The 17,402-nt window shown below is 31.6% G+C and overlaps 1 long non-coding RNA gene across 1 annotated transcript in view; it reads left to right on the forward strand.

Annotated features, from left to right (window-relative positions):
• The first annotated feature begins 5,409 nt into the window (after positions 1 to 5,409).
• Positions 5,410 to 17,402, forward strand: part of LOC143920403 (uncharacterized) — a 309,775-nt gene continuing 297,782 nt past the window's right edge. Inside the window, exon 1 of the long non-coding RNA XR_013261338.1 lies at positions 5,410 to 5,770. This is a non-coding gene — a long non-coding RNA (uncharacterized LOC143920403). The remainder of the gene's footprint in view (positions 5,771 to 17,402) is intronic.

A 17,402-nucleotide genomic window follows, 5' to 3' on the forward strand; every position in this document is an offset into this window, starting at 1 on the left:
TAAAACAACTCATAGCCAGCAGCATAGCTTGGTGTTTGCGTTCATGCTAACCGCAGAGAGGTTGCCGGGTTTGAGCCCTGGGTTCACTTGGATTGAAATTAATTTATTCCGAGAATTTATGCAGTGCTGCTGGTGAGACTTGGATATTTGTGACTCCAAGTCAATCGCTTCCTATCAGAGTTTGTGAATTTATCTGATTTCATTGTTCAAACGGTTCCCCATTGGATATAAATTTATATATGAAAGTTTAATAACATAGATAATATAGCTCAAGGGCAACAAGGGAAAATATAAAATTGGGTCCATCGTCAATGCCGCCTGTCCCAAGAATAAATAAATAATCAAATGTTGTTGCAAACAAATTTTTCATGTTATTTTATTATATACATATGTATGTATATACCAGGAAAGCCTAACAAGTAAGACCCAATGCGACTTCCTGGCCAATTACAAACAATGCAGCATTTTTATTACATAAGTCGCTGAATTACGATATCTATGAATTTTAACTTGTACATAAATTTTATTGCACATTAATCAAACTCAAATAGTAGTGATATATGTATGTATGTAGTAGGTAGGAAGATTTTTAGCCAATTTAATCATATATTTTTATGACCCGATTTAGGCGGCCAGGATGTTTTAACCCACAAAAAATGGTTCCCTTTTGTCTATTACTATTGTCCTACAAAGCAAGATATCAAAAAAAAGTTAACAATAGTAATTGACGATAGTGAACCATTTTTCGTGGCATCCTGTCCGCCTAAGTTTGGTTATGAGTAGAGGCCGGATAACCAAGGTGCCATTTATTGTTCAAATGTTGTAAATGCATTGTTTAAGGTTTGCCGAACTTTTTTTACAAAGAATTTACAACAATGGAACAATGAGCGGAACCTTGGCTATCCGGCCTCTAGTTATGAGTTAAGCGCAGACCCAGAGCGCGCCGTCTATTGTACAATTATTGTAAATGCTTTGTAAAAAAGGTTCGGTAAACCTTTTTTTTAAACATTTACAACATGTGAACAATGAACGGCGCGCTCTGGGTCCGCTTTTTAGTTATGAGTCGTCTTCGAAGTTGGCTGGGTGCTCGTCAAATAACAATAGACATCAGTATACAAAGCAAGAGAGCAAAATATCATGGTTGACAATAGTAAATGACAATAGTAAAGCATTTGTTGTGCCAAAAACATTATCCCAACGCCGATCTTTAGTTATGACTAGGGATCGGATGGTGATTACTAGAGGTAGGATAGTCACAGTGCTATCCATTGTTCCATTTTTGTAAATCCTTTGTAAAAAAGGTTCGGCAAACCTTTAACAATGCATTTACAACATGAGAACAATGGACAGCGCGCTCTGGGTCCGCTCTTTAGTGATTACCTTTTAAGAAATTACGAATGAGAAAAAAAGGTTTTCTACCAAGTAAACAATAGCCGTTACGTTCCATGAGCATATTGGCCTAATCACTTTATGCTGTCTAGTTATGACTAAAGATAGGCGCGAAAGCGTGCTTTTTGGACAAAAAATCGGAGTTTTGGGGCTTTTTTCCAGGAAAGATGGCAAACTACAAAGCTAGAGAAAAAAAAGGTTCACCATAAAAATAAAAGCTTAGTTATAACAATTCTGCTAAAAATAACTGGTCTTCTGAAAAACGACGTGGCAAATCTCCACGTTTGTTTGCACCTTTAGGTAAGTATTAACCAGGAATAAAAATAAACTACTGGGACGAATCGGATTTGCTAGCTGTGTTTATAGTAGAACTGCATACGCCTTTGCTTGAGAATTGTATGAGAAATCATTTACGCTGTTGTCTTATACATTGGCTTTGTGAAGATCATTAATTAATAATACACAGTTTCATTTGCTATAGTCTTTTATTGGACTTCATACAAAATTTCATACATTTTCCGTATAGCTTTTACTCAATATTGCAGACTTACTGTAAGTCAACAGTCTAAATGATTATTATTTTTAAACACCAGGATGTGGAGTCGGATCCTGGGTCTTTATTAATTATATAAACCTTGTAATATAAAAGAGCCTTGTAATAAAGCCTGGAGGAAACATTGGTAGCAAACAGTATATATATATAGAAGTTTTTTTCTTTCGTAATTGTATTTGTAGATTTTGTTTAGCTGTGACGTACATATGTATGTATGTCGAATCGAAAAGATTATTATAGTACGGCAAGCGATATCTCAGATACACAGACACACAGACAGAATAGCGATTATTATATATACATATACTGGTGTTGTACCCGATAACATATCATCGCATGGGTGTTGGCATATTAAGTTATTTAATAATAAAAAAAATAAAATAAATGTGTCATCGGTCATGAGTTCGATCCCCCACGCGGTCATTTTTTTTTTCAAATATCAAATATATTTAATTTAATAATTATATTTAATTATTTAATATGAAAAACTACCTACATATAAACAATATAAACCGATAGATAAATTTATTCATTAAATAAATTTTCAACAGATAACGGTATATTATTTCTAAATTATTTTGGTCTATTTTCCTAGCGGAAACATTCGCATCGACCAGTATATATATAACTTTTTTCTTTTAATATTATTCGTATTACATTCGCACGTCATCTTGTTGGAAGCGGTCTAGCTTACGTACACATGCATGTATGTATGTCGAATCCCAAACGACTATTATTCCCACTAGAGTCTCGTTGTTGGCCAGACCTTGGTTTGTCGAGGACAATCGTTTCTTATCAGAATTCGCCAATTTTTCTGATTTTTATTGAAACGGTTCCTTTAAAATTGGCTTTTCCTCTCCAATTTTCTATTACAAAAACCTTGAGTTATTGTTATTTCTCGGATTTTGCCACATTTTTTCTCTATATATTGTATTAGCGGATAATAATAAAGATTACAAATAATAAAAAAAACAACAAAGAAGGTAAAGTCTAATAAAAGAAAAAAGAGAAAGAAAAATAAATATAAACATGTATGTATGTATATACACAGATAAAAATACATTTATACATAATTATAATAAAACAATAGCAATTAATAATAGCAGATAACGTAAAAATATCAAATAAAAATATAATATAAGGAATGCCAGTTCAAAAAATAAGAACCAACTGCAAATACAAAACATCTCTGTGAGGCCCAAATGGAACAGTGTAAATCAAAGTTCCATTCATAAACCACAATCATAGGAGCAATGATGAGCGTAGACTACCAGACAAATAGCCAGCAGCATAGCTCGGTCGTTAAGCTTCTGCCTAACACCGAGAGGCGCCGGGTTCGATCCCATGAGCTGCCTCGATTGAAAATAATATATCCGTAGTACTGCTGGTCAGACCTGGATATTTGTGACTTCAGGTCGATCGTTTCCTATCAGAGTTTGTCAATTTTCTCTGATTTCACTGTTGAAACGGTTCCCGATTAAAAATTGGCTAAAATCCTTCCTACCTACTATGTCACCACTATTTGAGTATGATTAATAGTCACCGGACCCAGAAGGTGCCACGTATTGTTCAAAGGTTGTAAATGCATTGTTAAAGATTTGCCGAATCTTTTTTACAAAGGATTTACAACAATGGAACAATGGATAGCACTGTGACTATCCTACTTCTAATGATTAATGTACAACAAAATTTATGTACAATTCATAGATGTCTCGTTTGGGAGTTTTCACTGTCTCGTAATTCAGTGACTTGTATAATAAAAATATGTCTATATTGTTTGTAATTGGCCAGGAAGGCGCATTGGGGTTTACCTGTAAGGCATTCCTGGTATAAAATGTAATAAAAAAAATAGGTAAGAATAATATCCGACAAATTACGCTCACTAATTATATATTTTATATATTTATTTAACGTTTTTGACCATTGTAAAATATGAAAATAAGAGAGGGAGAAAACAAATAATAATAAAAAAAAAAATTAATAGATAAAACAAAAAGCAAAAGCAAAAAATTAAGATACAAAAATTACAAAAAAAAAGAAAAGTAAAAAATAATACTTTAATAAAATAAATACAATCATAAAAGCTTTAAAGTAATAATTAAAATTAAAATAAGTAAAAATACAAATAAGGGAATGTCTTGCACCTGCAGCCTGTTCCGACAAATAAGAATAAGCTACAAACAAAAAACATCCCTGCGAGGCCCAAATGGAAGAGAGTAGATTAAAATTCCACACATACATCACATTCAAATTAAGAGAATAATGATGAGCACAGGTTACCAGATAAATATGTTAAAATAATATCCGATAATCTACGCTCACTTACGTAGGTGGAAAATATCGCATTCAAGCACGACAGCAACGATTTCATTGAGAAGTCGAATAGCTCTTGGTATAGGAGCCATTCGAAAAAGAACTGTGCGAGCAGCAGGTACAACCATCAAATGATGATGTCTACCACGCACATAGTTATTAGTCACAGTGCTATCCAATGTTCCATTGTTGTAAATCTTTTGTAAAAAAGGTTCGGCAAACCTTTAACAATGCATTTAATACGCGGCACCTTCTGGGTCCGGTGACTAGTTATTAGTAGACTGCGGATAGAGACAGTGCTTTTTCCAGGAATCGGGGCAGTTTAGCTGTATTTACAAAGCTAGAGTACAAAAAAAAGGCTGGGCGAAACTTTTACAACAATTGAACAATAGTATTTACAACAATTGAACAATAAACAGTGCGCTGTGGATCCGGCCACTAGTTATTAGTAGTCACCGGACCCACGAGGTGCCGCGAATTGTTCAAAGGTTGTAAATGCATTGTTAAAGGTTTGCCGAACCTTTTTTACAAAGCATTTACAACAATGGAACAATGGATAGCACTGTGACTATCCTACCTCTAGTTATTAGGGACATAAAGTCCCAATTATTCCAGTAACAACGGGCATGACGTATTACCACGCAGTAGCTGGAGAACGAAACGAATCAATTAGAAGTTTCGCCGAAGTTCAAGGGAATTATGTATTTAATATATGTTATATATAATTTCTCGAGTCTTAATCTTTTTAGCACACTTGCCGCTTTGGAGCAATCTGTTAGGCGAGTGTGTATGATTAATTGAAAATAAAATAAAATAAATAAAATCTTTGTAGACCGCATACTCCAAAACAAGCCAATCCATTCACGCACCTTTTCGCTTCAAACAGTAGTAGTATCCAAAATTTCACGTCAAACGCGCGCGCCTCGCTTTGAATGTCCTCACGCTACGGCAAAAGAGCGAGCGAGACAGAGCGATAGGGAAAACGCTGCGGCGAACAGAGACAGCGATATCAAAAGAGTATCGTTCGCTCCACAGCAGAGCGAACGAGACACTGCCAGTAGAGTAGAGCGAGACGGCGCTATACAAAAGAGTGTTGGTGCGAAAGAGAGGGGTAGATAAGCGTGCCGGAAAGCTCCTGGCGAAAGCTCGCGCTCAGTTCGGTTCGAGGCTCGAAGCTTCAAAGCCGTACGGTTCGCGACTGGAGCGAAAAGGCGCGAAATCGCGATATCATCATCTCATATCAACGCGTTTTGTTTACTGATATCACTGACTGTGTCGTGTTTTGATTCTGGTGCTGTCGTTGCCGTTTTCGCGTTGCCTTCGGTTCGGATGTGATCGATGACAGTTGACGATTTGACGTTTGAGTCACGTGGTTTTTTTTTGGTTTTGGTTTTGAGTTTTTGTTGTTGTTGGTGTTATTGTTGTTGACGTGAATTGTTCAGTGTTGTTTTGGCGCCGGAATTTGGATTGCCTCTGTGTGACGCTGGGACGATCCTGTCGGGCTGAATTTTCGAGGTGAGTTTTTCCTTTCAGGAATTTTCCGAGGAAAATTTTTATTCATTTTCTTTTGTTACATTTTAATCATTTTCTTTAATTACGTTCAAATCAGAAATTTCATCGAATTATTTTTACTCATCTACTTCGTTACATTTTTAATGACGTACTTTTCAATTAGAAGTAATTACATTTTATAATATTTTAAATAAAATTAAACACATACAAATAATAGTAAACGTATTGATATAATGTATTAAGCGATAAAAGTAAAATTTTTTAATTATTTGATTTAATTAATTCCATAGTTAAAATCGGACTCAAATCAATTAAAATTATAAGCTTTATTTTTTTCAAATGATATATTTTGCGGTTTAATGTTTGATTTTGATATTAAAATGCTATTAATATTATTCAAAATACGTCTAAGATCTATTATATATAATAGCTTCTGATCCAATGATCATTATTAATTTTATAAATGATTTTTTATAAGAGTATTAAATTTTACCGTTTACCGTTACAAAACGCACGAAAATCATGCATGAATTTATGCAATTATCAATATTTTATATGCAGTATTATTTAAATGCCATTATATACAGCATTATAAAAGCTCGAAATCCTATTAAATTGAAATTTTATTTAAGTTTATTAATCTAATAATGTTTAAGATTATATTTTAGCCTTTTTTGTTGTTGCAAACTGAAAGTTTTCGTTCGTGTAATACTTTGATTGCAAAGTTTATATATTCTTCTTGAAATTTTAAGCAGTTCATTTTAATATTTAAATATATTTTCTTATTTTGTATGAAAAAATTAAGTCAATTTTATTAAAGAGTCAAATTTCTTTCAACTTTAGTCATGTTTTAATATTAAAAAAATATTTCGATTTATATATTTGTTTAAGACTATATCTAAAAAGATTTCGTTTGAAAGTACGTTTCGGTTTGTTGTTGAAAAATAAAGGCTTTCATCCATGCTGTCAAAAGCAATTGCTTTCAAAAGCGATACCATCGAACTCTAGTGCAATTATTTTGTACATTTCTGGCGTCGTATTTTATTAAGAAAACAACATATATTTCAGCATATAATTGTGTAAATAAATAAAGCCATCTAAATGGATTCGTAAATAAATACTATCCATTTCACTTCTACATATTATATTATAAATATCACGTTTGATCAAAAGTCACCCGATTGAGCCAGTTAATGGATTCTCCATTAGCAATTCCACATTATGTACATACATATATTATATATTACATATAATCCGACTGGATTTTCCTTGTGAATTGAACTTACATACATACTTACTATTATATTTGAGTATAATAATAATGGCATGTAAATATATGTGTAAACAAAACATTTTTCGAATAAATTTGAATATATTTATCACCAGCAAACTTATATTATATGCCTATATATATTAAAACGTTGGGAAAAACTTCAACGAATATAATGTAATCCATTATGTAATGTAAAATATAAGATTTTGGCGTATTTCACATTTTATACGAATTAATTAAATTAGGCGAATTAGTCGGGCAGCGTTTGTCAAAGCGGTTGAAATTTTCAGCCGTGGTATTTGCATATTTTTCCTTTATCGTATTTATTATAATAATTAATCATTTCGTTGCGTAGAATTTCGCGAATGATAATTGAAAATTTTCAGACGTGTTTTTGATATTTTCCGTTGTTGGGGGGAAAAAATGCATCAAAAAGAGCGATTCCGATGCGAAAATGTTGTTTTCGCTAATTAACGCGTATAATTATACACTTTTGCATATTTAAATATGGAAAATTTGCGGCAATCTGTCACATTAAATCCGCCAGTATTCATTATCGTTGTTATCAAGACAACAAATTTTTTATTTGACCATTTGCCGTGAGACGGGTTTCGAAATTACCCAGTGTGTGGGTGAGCAAGATTCGAAATCGAATGACGACTTCGAACCTGTATAATGTTATAAATATTTAAATGCAGTTTTGATTTTACGATCGATATCGCATGTATTGTGTTCTTTGATTTGAGTGTCGTGCGAATGAAACGATAGGTATTACATTTAAAAATTATATAAATAAAAGTATGCATAATTTGCATGTGTCATTTTTGACGCGCGCCCGCTAATTCTCTGTTTAAATATTTATTGTTTTATTTTTATTTCACAATACTGTATGCATTAAATTTTGTTGACTTTATAAAAAGCACTCAAACTCATACAATGTCAGCAATCAACGTTCCAATGGAAAGTGTCAGTTATATACCAATAGAAACGCTTACAATATTCTTCTCAAGTATTCATATTATATTTTATTTCAAGTAATGCCTCTTCGTATCGAGATTTTTTTACAATTATGATATAATGTTGAAGCTTCTCAATTTGTCTTAAATACATAAAGCAATGACATGCAACAATTTGATCGTCATATATTGACAAATTCATATTTTCGATCAGATTTGGTCGTAGAATAGCATCCATCAATGAGGATACGCTTAAAATATGAATAGTAGCTTTTAAGGAAATTGTACTTATACAGTTGTATTATACAAGAATGACGCTTTTTAATAATTAAAATGAACCAACCTGTTGACTTACAGTAAGGCCGTAGTATGGCGTCAAAGTTATGCAAAAAATTTATGTAATTTTATATGATGAATGAGCGTCACCCTTAAAGTGGGTATAATTAAGGAACTATGTCTTAAAGAAAAAAATTAACAAAACAGTATCTTAAATGAAGTTTTTTTATAATATTAATAATAATAAGTTAACTTGTTGATTTACAGACAGTCTGCAGTATGCCGTCAAAGTTACGCGAAAAATGTACATAATTTTGTTTGATGAATAAACGTCATCCTTAAAATGGCTATATTTTAAAGAACTATCTTTCAAATAGCAATTTAAACAAAAATGTATATTAACTGAAGTTTTCTTATCATACGTATAATAATAAGTTGACCTGTTGACTTACATACAGTCTGCAGTATGCCGTCAAAGTTACGCGAAAAATGTTCATAATTTTGTATGACGAATAAAAATGGCGATACATAAGAAACTTTTTTTCGAATAGCAATTTTAACCAAAATATATCTTAACTTACGTTTTTATATCATATTAATAATAATTAGTCGACCTGTTGACCTACAGTCAGTCCGTAGTATGGCGTCAAAGTTAAATATGTCAAAAATGTACCTAATTCTATTGTATACATATGTTACATATAACGAATAAACATCACCTTTAAAATGGCTATAAATAAGGGAAAGGCAACAAATTAAATGATGAGTTATTTTCAATAAATGGTCAGTAACTATTACGAAAATTTTATGATAATAATGTAATTTATATATAAAAAAATGAATGGTCATTTGACCGCTTATTGTTGACAGACAATAGCCAAGCAGTCAGTGATCGATAATGTAACTTACTGATAATTTATTTACTGATAAAATCATACGATTACTGATTAAATTGATACATATCCATATTAATTTTACTTACAACCTAATTGAAAATATCGTTTTCTTATATTATTAATAATAATTAGTCGACGTGTTAATTTACAGCCAGTTTGCAGTATGGCGTCAATGCTATACAAAAAGTGTACATAATGTTATATGACGAATATATGCACGTCCTTGAAATCGCTGTAAATTTTTAATTTATTCATATAATTGAATATATATAAATTGACGCTTTTTTATAATAATAATTAGTCGACTTGTTGATTTATAGTCAGTCTGTAGCATTGCGTCAAATCTATGATATTCGATTATTAAACGTCAGCACTGAGCGAAACTATTATAAATTTCATTTATGACAAACGAATGTTTGTAAAAGTGATATTTCGTTTTTGAAATTTGATAAATTCGTTTCTGGAAGACATTTTAAGCTTTAAAAACATCGGGCGAATCTATTTTTTAAGTGTTTGCTTTAGATTAGAAACCTTTATCGTCATAACAAGATAAGAAATAAAGTATTGAAATAATCATTGTATCGGATTTCTTTCAGAAAGTTTACTCAAAGGATGAATATCGTCAAATTTTAATAAGAACATGTCAAAAATTGGCCGTTTATATATTGCAATTTAAACGGGAGGCATCCTTCAAACGAACCCGACTAATATTTCAACGTCGAAATGATTTTGAAGTGACGGGGAAAAAAAGGTTAAATTAGCAGACGGACTGATTGATGTATTCTGTCGTCCATTTTCAATATTGCGATTTGTGTCTGCGTGTGCGTTAAGACGTATCTTACGCTTAATCTACGTCCGCGTGTCCAATTTCCTTTTCTAAAAATATTTTCTACGGGTTTTCCCTAGCTTTTTTCTCTCCTCCGACGTAATTACAGACGGGGAGGGAAGGGGGGAGGGGGAGAGCGGAAAGCCTTTTCCGCAAAAACGCGTCCAGTTTTCCAGAGCGTTCGTCCTTTGGAAATATCGCGACTTTAGTCCACGCGCTTTTAGTCCATTATTGAAGGACGTGATATATCCCGCTCAATGGCCAAAAAAAGGAGGACTTCGTTCAATGGAAAAAGGCCTGATTACTATAATAATGCGCGGGAAATCTTCCCCTTTTTTATATACATACATGTATAGATATATTGTCCGACGACGTATGTATTTATTTTTTATGCTCGGACAATCGAGGCTGTGAAAAACAAGGGTCGTCTTTTGTGTTGAAGGGGGATGGTTATTTTATTTTATATTTTTGTACCGCCATTGATACTCCGTAGAAACCGCTCATTATATTTTCTCTCATGTTTTTTTTTTGTATTATTATTTTAAATACACTTTCAACGTTTAACACATTTATTAGGAGCTTTTATTATCTGAAGTGTAATTTTATATATAAATAACATACTGTGTGTAATAAAAACGATTACAAATATTAAATTCGAATCGAAATAGAATACTTTATTAATCGATTAGTTTGTTCAACGTGCAAATCTATAGTTTTTAATTACAAAAACCACCGAATTTTCTACATTATTTATGGTATTATTAACTATACAATTGTGAAAAAGTTTCATTTTATACTATTTTACTTCAACTTTCACACACCTGAGCAACGCCGGACAATTCAATTAGTAGTTTATTTTACTCGTTGAACGTTTTGATGATCAAAATATTACAAAAAACCTTTAATTATAAATCCAAGTTTATTTGTAATTTGACACTAAAAATGTAAACTTTAAGACAATTTAAATGATTTTTTATTGAAACACGTGACTATGCCTTTTATAATTTGAATGTTATAAAAGGCATAACATAACATAACATTGAATGTTATAAAATGCCTATTTTAATATGTAAAATTAATAATTAGTTTTATTTTTAAATGTTGTATTATTTTGACATTTTAAATCTTATCGGTTGAAATTGTTTGTATGAACATATTAAATATTTAAATTAGTTAAAATGTAATAATATATCATTGAAACACACCATAAGAATCTTTAAATTGTATTTTGAATATTTTTAGTTTTATACATATGGTGTTAAATGGTTGAAACATTAATCGTTCTATTCACATATCAATTTACGCGTTGAACGTTACTTTTTTTCAAACATATTTTTGATACAGAAATATAAATTTCACACTAACCAAACTTGGCCAAAGTAATAACAGACACTTATTTATATTATTAAAAATTTTATTGGCCGCTAAACAGGTTTGGATCATTTAAAATAATTTCTAACGGTCGTGCTTTTAAATTATGCGACGCGTTTGTTCAACAGCGTGCTCTGCAGAGCGTTCATCCTTCGCCGTGAAATTGCCTCTATAATTCTCTTGTAAAAGTGTCCTTTTTTTGTATTTTTTTTCTCGTCGTATAGGTGGGGTATATTATTCTCTACGAGCGACGAAAAACCGGATGGCGGACTATAAACGATAAGGCTTTGCTGTCACCGGTTTGCCTGTCCGCAACGTTTTAATAACCCGATTCCACGTTGTGTGTTTAATTAACACGCACGAAATGATGTATCGGAATCGATATCTACTCGTGCTTATTAAATACGAGACATGTGTGACATAAAAAATATGATATGGTTCATATTGATGCGATTGAGTATTCAAATTTGTGTCACAGTTGTGCTTTGAAAGAATTCCGAATTCCAAGACTTGAAAAAACGTACGCTTCTGAGTAAGTAATGGGAAGACTGTTTGCTAATTGTTTTTAAGCTCCATACATAGTCCGTTTCATGTATTGGAATTTTGTATTTTCAGTTCCATACATAGTCATCAGAGACTAGTCTGCTATATTTGGATGTTGTTTTTGCTCGCAATATCCTCGATAGTGAATTTTGTTCTTTAAATATATTTGTTTGAGATATACTAGTTTGCATCATAAGGTCTACTAGTCTTGTTAGAGTTTAAGTCCGAGCTATTAGAGGATTAGATAATAAGAGTTGAAATTCCATTAAAACAAAATTCCAATAAGATGGAATCCAGTAGTTAGAATTTTAAACGATTAAATTAGGTAAATTTACATTTTTGATCATGTAAAACCATTAAAAATTTATTCGACGAATGTTGATACTTTTATAAATTTACTAAATTGGAATTCCTATTATGTTTGTACTTTTTTTATCTTATATTTGTAACAACCTCAGATTTTGCTAATAATATTACACATAAGAATTTATAATTGAAAAGTTATTGTTAAAATCCTTGATGCTTAAAATTAGTTAAAATTCCAACAGTTCAAATTTCGATAGTCGAAATTAATATTGATAAATCTACGATAACCACAATAGTAATAGGATTAATTATTTTCAGTATTTATAAATCATATACAGAATTTTGTCATATTAAAATTTTTCTGTACAAAATTCATCAATGCCCAAAATTCCATTAAGTCTAGACACGAAAAAATTCAAAATACCTGTGGTACATCATTTCTATAGTGAATAATTCAGAAGACTTTGATTGGTTGAATCCTTCTACAAGCCTGATTAACAACAAGCCAATTTATTTATAATTCTATCAAGATGGAATTTCGTCAGGATTGTGACCGACATCCGTTTGGTTTATCTTGTATACACATTTTATGAAGTGAATTGCAAGAATTCATGCAGAACAAGTTGCAAGCGACTAATTATAAGACTTGCATTGGCATAAAAATACTTTCGAAAATCAGCAAAAATCCACCTGCACCGTTTACGACGGAAATTATAAACGCGTCAATCCTCACTTACATCGAAAATTCACCGTTCAAATAAGAATACATATCCCTCGAAAGATAAAGTAAAAAAAAACCAGTTTTTCCGTCGAAAGTGGTCATCGAATCGGCGCCAATGTCAACGCCTCGAAAGCCTCCATTTTTTGTCTTCTGTAAATATTCATGTATGCATACAATATGAATTCTTTCTAATCGCAGTATCGAATCACTCATCGTTTTTTATATGTTTTCCTATCTATATGCATGGTATTTTAGGAAACGACCGGTTTTTTAAGCAACGGAAATATCCATACCATTAAGTATTGAGTGTATTACTTTGAATTAATGCTTCTCGAATTTAATGCAAAATACGGTTAGTTTTTTGTTACCTTTGTATTACATGGACGTGTTACAATATGAAGAAAGAGAACTTTTTGAAAAAAAAATGGTTAAAATTTAAAAACACAGTGTATATTTCTTTTGAGCCGCATCAATTCTAAAGGGTTATGGAAAATCTCTTTCAGGGCAATTCTTTGAAAAGAATATGAAAAGATGGAGTGTTCGCTTTCATTTTAGAACCATTCGGAAGCTTGGCGAGATGATTGATGTACAAGGCAGTGTACTTGTGAAGCCAGTCAACTATGCATATTATTATATGTACACATATAATATATGTATTTACAATGTGTGTATACAATTTAATATAATAATAATGAAGGAGGAAAATCGTGTGAAAGAAGAATTCCTTGGAATTCGACGGCTTGATTTATTAATTCGAAGAATATTATATGAATAAAATATATGATAATTATGATTACAAAGGTATATAATACAACAAAAATTCAAATTTTGTCGGAAAAGTATTTTTTTAATATACAATATTGTATGTAAATAAAAATTAATGGATACGTCTTCAGAACGGTTTAATTTTAGCTCACGTTCGATTCGTGTTGTATTAATAAGTGTTGATTTAAGTATTGAACTTTATAGCCAATTTTAAGTTCCGACTTTGTTCTAGTTTTCAGTTTCAATTTACACGAATTGAATAATCGATATTTTGAGGCAAATTTTCGATACAATTACGAAAAGCTGTTCATTATTTTGTATAAGAGTCAGGTTAGATACAAATACATATATGTAAGTGGTATAGTATTATATTTAATTAAAATAAAATAAGCTATATGGAAATTATGAATTATTTGGAAATTAATTACAAACTATGAGGCTTGATTCTCAATGGAACAATTTCAAACTATCTAGTATGAAATATGGCAAAAATTAGCATTTTTTGACATGGAATTTACATTATAGTATTGCGCAGTGACACAACAATGGAAAATTCAATCGGAAGGTTTCAGTTTAAATCACAATTAAATATATATAACAAGGTTTTGAACATTTTAATAACTTCTAGTGTAAGATTTGAATGGATACATGCAATGAATATGACTTTAAATACGATTGATTTACTATTTTAGATGAAACTCAATGGAAATGTATAAATAATGATAACTTATGTAAATATGTACGATTGTAATAGGATATCATATTTTGAAAGTACACTATAAAACCTAAAATAGGCAAGATTGTAATAGGATATCATCTTTTGAAATTAATAACAGTCGGAGTCGGAGTCGTTAAAGATCAATCGACTCCTACCTGGGACAAGAGTGACCCACAAATACGAAATGTATGCAGATCTTATACACAATCATTTTATCTTTGTCTTTTTAAAGGCTTTAGCTACGTTTCATTCTCAAGTTTAGATCAAATTAAAGAGAGATCCGATATTGCATACGTTGCTTGGATTTTTCTCTGGCAGACTATTGTTAAATAAAAATAATAACAACTATATATTTTAAGTATAAATAATATAAGATATCAATTTTGGTGGTTTTGAATTTTTGAAAAGTTGAAGATTTGTATATGATACACTCAAGTAGGCAACATCTTTATATGTGTAAGAAGAATATATGACGCAATTGTACTAAAATTAAACATATCCCTATTCAGATTCAGACCACAGGGCTATACAAAATAACATACTCACATTAAGAGTGTTGTAGCGAGCATTTGCGGTGTAGTGTGAACATAGCACTTTAGAGCTCACTTTTCTATATACGGAAAACGCAAATGTCTCCGAATCCCAGGGCTAACATTCTATAGGGAGGGCGAGAGGGACAAGAGGGCTTTGACAACTGACCTAACGAGGGTCTCCGAATTCCTGGGACGTGGTCCTGACCTTTTCTTCGTCGAACAATGGTAACAATTGGTCCAGGGGGCGCCGACACGGTTCGCCTATAAAAGTCCTTGAAACAATTTTCATTATACGTTTCTCGGACGCCCCTTCCGGTACACGTTTTCGGAACAGTGGCGTCCCCTATACACCCACGAATGCGCCCTTGACCCTACGCTAATTTACATACGTGGATGGCAATTTTGGTTTAATTTTTTCTCGTTTAATTCACTGGGAAAGTGGGGGGTGAGATAAATGCACGTGAGTGCGAGTTTCAGGTGGGCCATAATAAATCACCCTATTTTAAATGATTATAACTTTTTTAAAATGCACAAATTTTAAACGATTTAAAAAGTTTATAAAATGTATAACCATTAAAAATTATATAAAATAAAAATTTATACATAAATCTTTTATCGTGTGACTAAAAGTTTCGTTTGAAATTTGCGTCATTTCAAGTGGTTGAATTTCTTATTGTATTAGCTTATTTCATATCTGTAGCTGCTGATCTTATCATCGTTATCTATTTTACAGACTATTTTTCTTATAAGAAATTATAGTATTATTTTATTTTAATGTTAGCGTATAAAGGATAATAGGAAAAAAATGTCAAAAACCCATTTGCGATTCTTATAAATCTAGCGACTCTGAATGTACATACGCAGTACTAATTTATTCATAAGAGATTTTAACTATTTTTTATATTATATTTACATTTATTTTGTATTGGTTATTAATATTAATAGTATTTTCTTTCATAATTTATCAAAAAATGTTTAAATATTAACAAATAAAAAATTATATAGTCGATTGAAGTCTGGTGATTGATTATGGTCCACCTGTTATTCTGAAAAAAGTTCTAATTAAAAACCAATTATTTAACTAAAATGATATAAAAATATAATTAAAATAACTATTTAGCATTCATGTATATTTGTATAGGTACTTATTTTTGTGTTAAAAAGCTGATCACCGAGTGATTTACCGATGCCTTCTCCAAAGAAACCTCACATGAATATTACATCAATATACTCGTACGAACATTTCGACTGCAATCATATCATTTATATATTAAACCCACAAATATATAATATACGCATTTAACCCCAAGCGCGCCGCGTGCTACCAACGCAGTTTTGATTGATGGCGCAATAATGGATAAATTCAATAAGCGCCCGTTCTTTTGCCACACGATTCGAAATGGCGCCATTATTGCTATTTCCCCGCATATCCAAAACTCCAAGCCAAAGATTTTTATTAATCGGGTCCATATATCACCGCGGAGAGAACCACCCCAACCTCCACCCGACTTTTTCATCCCCCGGTGAGTCGAGTGTGAACCCGCCTTTATATTATACACATATATATGCGCGTTTTTTCCCCGTTGTTGACCCTCGGGTTATCCGACCGATCATTAGTGCCGATTTAACCCTTTCATTGTAAACAAATCGGCCGTTTTCATTAAAATAAACCGTCGCGGCCTTCTTAACCCCGTGCGCGCGGCCACGCGTTATTTATCGCCCGGGTGAAAACGAACGAAACTTTCGCCGTAATATAAACCCTTTGTGGATATAAATCATGCGAGTTTCGATCATACACGTGTACCGGGAGGCTGTGTATTTTTAGGCTGTTTATGTAAAAAGTTATGAAATTGGTGTTGATTTTATGTGTACGTAATACTGACTGTTTGGTCGTTTTATACTGACTTACTTGTATTTCATAAAACTTTTTATTTTATTTATTTATTATTAAATAGATAATTGCTAATGAATTGTTTAACGCTAAAAGCTCGTATTATTATTTACTCGTATTTACACGAATCTGAATTGAATTAATAGAGATAATATATTAAATTGTATTTATATGAGAATTAAATGAAATTCTACTTAGAAAAATCATATTTCGACTATTCTTGTGGATTAATAACAAAAATTCGTTTATTTTATCGAGGTAAGCCAGTTATCAATATAATTTTTGTTATTAATATCTATTTATTATTTTATTAAACGTACATATGTATATAATTACGTCATCTTCTACAGAGGTATCTATTAACAAGAAAGCACCAATGTTAGTAGCACCTCAAATGCTCTCAGGAATGGCATTATATATTTGAACACCTCTGTGGAAAACACCTCCTGCAGTTTTTGCTTTCTTAACTCTACCTATAGTTAATTTATTCCTATTTCTAGTTTTATAATTGTGTATATCTCTATTCATAACTATGTGATTATTAAAATATTTGGGTAATA

The sequence above is a fragment of the Arctopsyche grandis genome, chromosome 12 (assembly GCF_051622035.1).
Source record: "Arctopsyche grandis isolate Sample6627 chromosome 12, ASM5162203v2, whole genome shotgun sequence".
Classification (NCBI taxonomy): Eukaryota; Metazoa; Arthropoda; class Insecta; order Trichoptera; family Hydropsychidae; genus Arctopsyche; species Arctopsyche grandis.